Source organism: Ostrinia nubilalis, chromosome 8 (assembly GCF_963855985.1).
Source record: "Ostrinia nubilalis chromosome 8, ilOstNubi1.1, whole genome shotgun sequence".
Taxonomy (NCBI): domain Eukaryota; kingdom Metazoa; phylum Arthropoda; class Insecta; order Lepidoptera; family Crambidae; genus Ostrinia; species Ostrinia nubilalis.
Window position 1 is genome coordinate 8,285,286 of NC_087095.1, and position 6,664 is coordinate 8,291,949.

The window sequence follows — 6,664 nt, forward strand, 5'->3', positions numbered from 1 at the left end:
GACATAGGCTCCAGGGGATTAAATGCAGCTCAGCTCAAAACTTCGACTTTGTGGTGGGGAGGTCCACAGTTCCTTCAGGAAGTGAAGTTTATCACACCTACACAACCTCAAGACATACACATCGAGAACTCACAAGAAACAAAGTTTCAATGTCATTTATGTGCCAGTGAAAGCCACGAAAATACTTTCACGAGTAGTTTTTCAAATTACAGAAAATTACAACGTATTACAGCTCTGATACAACGGTTTATAAATAATTGTAAACATCCAAATAATAAAATCACGGGCCCATTAATGACATTTGAACTTGAACACGCCACACACATACTTTATCGAATAGTGCAGCAAGACATGTTCTGTAAACAATATTCATTTCTTAAAAACAATAAACCACTTCCTGCCAAAGATAAACTACTAAGTTTAAATCCATTTATCGATGAGGCAGACCTCATAAGAGTTGGCGGAAGATTAAACAATTCAAATTATGACACAAATACAAAACATCCAATTTTATTACACGCTTCTCACAATGTTACAAGGTTACTAGTTCAACACTATCACACACTTTTATTACATGCAGGTCCACAGTTGTTATTGGCAAATTTAAGACATAAATTTTGGATTATTAACGGACGTAATCTAACGAGAAAAATAACACGTGACTGTTTAAAATGTTGCAGATTTTCAGGTAAAACTTACCAACCAATCATGAGTAGCCTGCCTGCAGAGAGACTGCATTCAGACTATCCATTTAGTAACACAGCTGTGGACTATGCGGGGCCAGTTCTTATAGCCGACAGAAGGGGCAGAGGTTGTAAACTTAAAAAAGCATACATATGTGTATTTGTCTGTTTGGCAGTTCGTGCAGTTCACATCGAGCTTGTCACCGACCTGAGTACACAAGGCTTTCTGTCAGCACTCAACAGATTCATAGCCCGCAGAGGCAGGCCCGCTGTTATATTTTCAGACAATGGCACAAACTTCGTAGGCGCTTATAACGAAATTTCTAAATTTTTAAAAAATAGTTCTAGTAGTATAATTACATATTCAGCTGAGAAGGGAATTATTTTCAAGTTTTGCCCAGCATATAGTCCCCACTTCAATGGCTTAGCCGAGGGATCAGTAAAATCAATAAAATATCACTTAAGGAGAGTATTGTCACTAACTCATCTTGATTATGATGAACTCAACTCAGTATTGGTAGAAATTGAAGCAATATTAAATTCAAGGCCTCTCACTCCTCTCTCCAATGATCCTTCAGATCTAATCCCTTTAACTCCTGCGCATTTTTTGATTGGACGAACAGTAACGATGTTGCCTGCTCCCCAGGTACAAGATGCTCACATCAACACTCTCTCAAGATATGCAAGAACACAATCGCTGAAGCACCACTTTTGGAACCGCTATTATATGGAGTATATTTCAGAATTACAGAAGCGAAGTAAATGGCGCAGAGATGGCGGTCAACCACAAATAGGAGAGATGGTTCTGATCAAAGATGACCGCCTGCCCCCCAACCGATGGCTGCTGGGTCGAGTCACTGCTGTCTTCCCCGGCGCCGATGGTGTCAACCGTGTGGCCGACGTCTACACTTCATCAGGAACAATGAGGAGAGCCTACAACAGGCTCTGCCCTTTACCAACATTGGAACCAGACGTTCCAAGGGCGGCAGTATGTTAAGGCGTCTGTGTCAGCGCGCACGCACACAGACGCATCGCCGCGACCGGTTCGAGGAGCCCAAGCTGCAGAGCGGCGCGGCGCTGCCCGCCCCCCATTCGGGTCTCAGAGCGCGACGCGGGCGCGTCGATTTTGTGTCTATTATTTATACCTATCAAATACCTACTTTCATTGTAAACCCGCATTACATCCAATATTTCAAGATTCCTGCGTTTCATTGCCTTCTGCTGCGACCTACTAGTCACCTCACCATACACTTACTATAAGTAAGTTCCCTATTTGATTTCAATTCGGAGAATATTTCAAATAAACCTGTTATAAATTGAGCTTTCAACCTGGGTATTTATGTTTATCAAATGATTCAACATAATTTCACTATTGTCTAAAACCACGGTTCGACCGTGTATAACCCGTATAACCGCACTATCGATGCCGTTAAATTTTATCGTGGCATTGTCATAAGCATGGGACAAAAATGTCCTAGGGCGGGCGCCGGGCTGTCGCGGTATTATCTATAAGGGGTTTACCCGATACAGCCTAAATACGAAGGAAGCTGGGAAAAGTGAAAATAAAAACACCCGGGCAATGTATAAATTATTATAAAGCAAGCGGTAAAATACTTTGTGGGAAGCAAAATAATCTTTTCAGATTAAATTATTTTAACAATTAAATGTTTAGGCAAATAAATAAGTAGAGTTCTTGTACATAGTAAGTAATTACTTAGGTACTTTATTTTGGTGTTTTTCATTAAATTAGTACCAAAGTATTTTTAAGCGAATAGGTAAAGTAAGTACCTATTTTACTTGCTTAAATACGAATGGAATTGATATTGTATGAAATATTTATAATTCAAAATATTGCTATTGAATCATTTTGTTTGTAAATAAACGGTTCGCCCACTTATACTTTAATAATAACAAAATGGTAATTCTGTTGGTTAAAAGCTGTTGTTTACTTCGTAAAGGTCATAATATCAACAAATCAGTAACCTACCCAAACTCATTCTTCGTATAATTTTTTCCTCTCGTATGTTTTGTATAATAATAAAGGCGAGCGGACACTGCGGTTTCTAATTACACGAGTGGATGGAGTGCCTGATTATTCTAATATTCTCGACCCTGCAAATCGGATGGTGTGCTAAAGCTTTAAATAGCCGTACGTTTCCTTACAGACTACGGGTCATATGCTTTTGTTTTCATATGGATAATTAGACAAGCTGACTGAGGCTGAGTTGCATCAACTTACTTTAAATAACAATAACCAGTGCTTTTTGTATTGAGTTTGACAGATTTTTGACGTTTGTTAAAGTTAAAGTCAGATGGTGCAACTCAAGCCTTAGGTTAACTGTTAGCAGTTAGTTTTGACTGTTTATCATATTTCACATTTACAGAATTGAACCTTTTTATTAAAGTGTTCTTTTCATCAGTGAAACTACATAGGTAATTGTTAAAATCAATAACTGCTATTTTCCTTTAGACTGAATAAATTATAATTGACTTGAGCCAATTTTCTGAAGAAGACAATACAAGGAACTGAGATAAATGGGATCAATCCAATAGAACAATTTCATTAATTTCTTAATTACCTGTCTCATCCACTATTTATAATTGGGATAAGTAACTTAGCTGGGATGAATTAGAGGATTGTCCCTGATATATTTAGTGGTTTGTTGTATCGTTACCAAAACTCCTAGTTCATAATTTGTTTGTCCGTTGGGCTATCGCGTTAAGAAAGTTGGTAACCCTAACTAGGGTGTTAGGAAGTGTTGGGTGAGCACTAAAATGAGGATTATACGGAACTAGCTTTCCGCCCGCGGCTTCGCCCGCGTGGAATTTTGTCTGTCACAGAAAAACTTTATCGCGCGCGTCCCTGTTTCAAAAACCGGGATAAAAACTATCCTATGTTCTTTCCCGGGACTCAAACTATCTCTATGCCAAATTTCATCAAAATCGGTTGCGAGGTTTAAGCGGGAAAGCGTAACAGACAGACAGACAGACAGACAGACACAGACAGACAGAGTTACTTTCGCATTTATAATATTAGTTGGGATGGGATAACCGCGGCCGCGTGCCCATGCCTCGCGCAGGGTACTCAGCTAAGGTGTAAACGTAATATGGGAATGGTAGTTCTCAATCTGGGCTCATTTAAGCAGGTGCGATGGATAAGGCTTAAGCATTAGAATCTGATTAAAGTAAAGCTAACGGAATTACTGAAAAGGAAATCTTCATTGTACGTTAAGTGCTCGTAAGTGTATTGCATTTCAATTGTGCAGTTGACTTTTATAGTAATTTTGTCGATTTTGTCGATAGTAGTTTTGTCGATCTCAGTGCCTCTACCATGAGTTTACCTACCGAGCATCTCGCTATCGAGGGCGTAAAAAAATGTATGGCAAATTGTACAGCGCCTCTAGCGATTAGTAGCTGAACCACAGCAAAACTAAAAACACTACCATGAGTTCATCTCAAATCGTTAGGTAAAAAACCTATCTAAATGAATACGATAGCGACTAAAGTTTTTATTTAGTTTCATACAAATAACTTACCATGAGTTGCAATTTTCAAAGATGTCATCGAAAAAAACCTTAGCTGTCACAGTAACGTAACTCACTGGCTTATTGACGTGTGAAAAGCAAAATAAAATTGTGGTTTTAGGTCATTTTAGGTGTTTTCTTTATTAAATTATGTCGGAAAGAAGTTTATTACGATGGAAAATGTTATCAGCATGTGGGCAGACCTCCCACTAGGTGGACCGACGATCTGGTGAAGGTCGCGGGAAGAACCTGGATGCGGGCACATTGTGGAGATCCTTGGGGGAGGGAGAGGATGCTGCGTTTCCCAGAGATATGCGAGGGAATTGTGTCGTGCGAAGATGTCTAGCTGTGCTGTGAAAATGTGTGCGGGTTTCCACCAAAGCTGTGCGAGGAAAATGTACCTATCGTACGAGGATGTGTAGCAGAGATTTGAAAATGCTCATTAGTGTTGTACAGCCTGAGCCTTTTCTACCAGAGATGTGCTGACCGAGGCGAGGTAAATGAAGCGATTCTATTGGTTCTTTACAAACACATCCTTCGCTACGCATCCTCGCACATCTCTGGTGGAAACGCAGCCTTACGAGATCATGATAGAAAGCTAATCCGACAATGAATATGTATTTTCATAAGTTGAAATTTACTTTTGTTTTTAATCAGTCTGTGTATTATGTATTAGGTTTTGTGAAATAAACAGTCAATAAAAATTAATCATTTTATTTTCAACTAGCTTTTGCCCGCGGCTTCGTCCGCGTGAAATTTAGTTTGTCACAGATCGTCATAATTATAGCCTATATGTTAATCTGGGTTATAAACAATAATACTGTAAAGTTTCATCAAAATCCGTTCAGTAGTTTTTGCGTGAAAGAGTAACAAACATCCAGACATCCAAACTTTCGCATTTTTAATATTAAGTGGGATATTACTAGGATATGTATTTACTTAATTATTATTACTGACGAGATTGCTACCATGTATGTTTAGTGACCATGAAAGATTAAAACAATATAGGTAATGTATTTAATTAATTATAATATCTTAAGTTTTACAATAATAAGGTAGGTATATCCATCCAGTTACCCTAGGTCTTTATTATAGATTTAATTTACAAGTAGTTATTTACAAGCACTCTGCTCTAAATCCTTTGGCTTCAGGGAAGAACCTGGACCGCCACCAGTCCAGTGTTCCCTTGGCAGCTCTGTGTATGCGAGTTGCCTTCTTCTTGCTGTTTAAAGTCACTCCACACCTTAACAAATAAACATTACAAATAATAATGACGAAATAAGATAAAAGCAATGAAAATGAATAAAGTAGTAGGTATTTATACACACTTTTCTCAATTTCTCAGTAGTTTTCGTGTCGCCGGTGGCATCAGCATTTCACTTTCGCGTGTCCGTTAGTTCCACCCACCGTTGACTATTGTTGGCTCTTTCTTGGGGCCCTTCAGTGGGCATACTCAGATCGCCATATCTATGGAAAAACAACTTTATTGTATCTAGAAAATATAAATCTAGCACTCATATTACTGAATTTTAGCTAGGCACGTGGAAGTTATGCTGGAAAGGTTGTATTTCTCCAAAAAACCAGCTCAAAATTATTTGTTTAATTTCGAAATTCCTCCACCACATAGTATGTTTATTTTTACTTAACTTACCTTTCCATAAATTCTACAATCGGTTTAAACGGTTCTCATTTTCCTATCGTGGTTAAAATTCAATTTTTTGTGGAAAATTATTCATCAATAATCCTTCAACAAAACATGTTTTGTTATCTGTTGTCATGACAACAGCTGCGTCAAAGTCGCAATGACAAGAAATAAACAATACAAATTTAAAATCATCAGGTTAATTCAGCTTTAAGCACTGTTCTAGGACACTTAAATTTAGCAGTGTTATTTTTGACATTTTTGTTATTTCCTACTCTATCTTTTCTATATAGTTAGAAAGGAGCGGCATTCGTTCTTTCATTCATCCATTCATAGAGTGTGAAGTTGGATACGTTAACATGTTCACCAACATGACATCACAAAACCATCGAATTATCGCTGGCGAGTAAAGTATACGGTAATTGAACTCATGGTATGATTTTAATGCAAACTTCATCGATCCATGTTTAAACTCTATCGACTGTAGTATACGAATAGTCCAATCAACGAGGCGTTTGTAACCCGAATAATTCGTCCGTCAATGAAACTTGGCACATGGTGAAAGTAGGTAATATAGATCATAGATATGCAAAAATCCAACAAAATTTATTTTGGGAAGTTATGTTTTTTGACCTAAACGTGAAAATCGTCAATAACTCTCTGTGTAAAAATTCTCAGCCTGAAATTCTTTCTGTATACGTACCTATGTACTACTTAGAATATGTATGTAAAAGAATCCAACACTTTTTCGATTTCAGAGATACCTGAAATTTAACTTTTAACATTTTGCACTATAACTTCTACTGAAAAATTGC

At 37.8% G+C, this 6,664-nt stretch overlaps 1 long non-coding RNA gene across 1 annotated transcript; it reads right to left on the bottom strand.

Annotated features, from left to right (window-relative positions):
* Positions 1–5,280: 5,280 nt before the first annotated feature.
* On the bottom strand, positions 5,281–5,895 carry LOC135074170 (uncharacterized). Its single transcript, XR_010257764.1, has 3 exons — positions 5,859–5,895; positions 5,536–5,674; positions 5,281–5,450 (listed from the first exon to the last, which is right to left on the bottom strand). It is a non-coding gene; the product is annotated as an uncharacterized LOC135074170 (long non-coding RNA).
* Between the last annotated feature and the right edge of the window lie 769 nt (positions 5,896–6,664).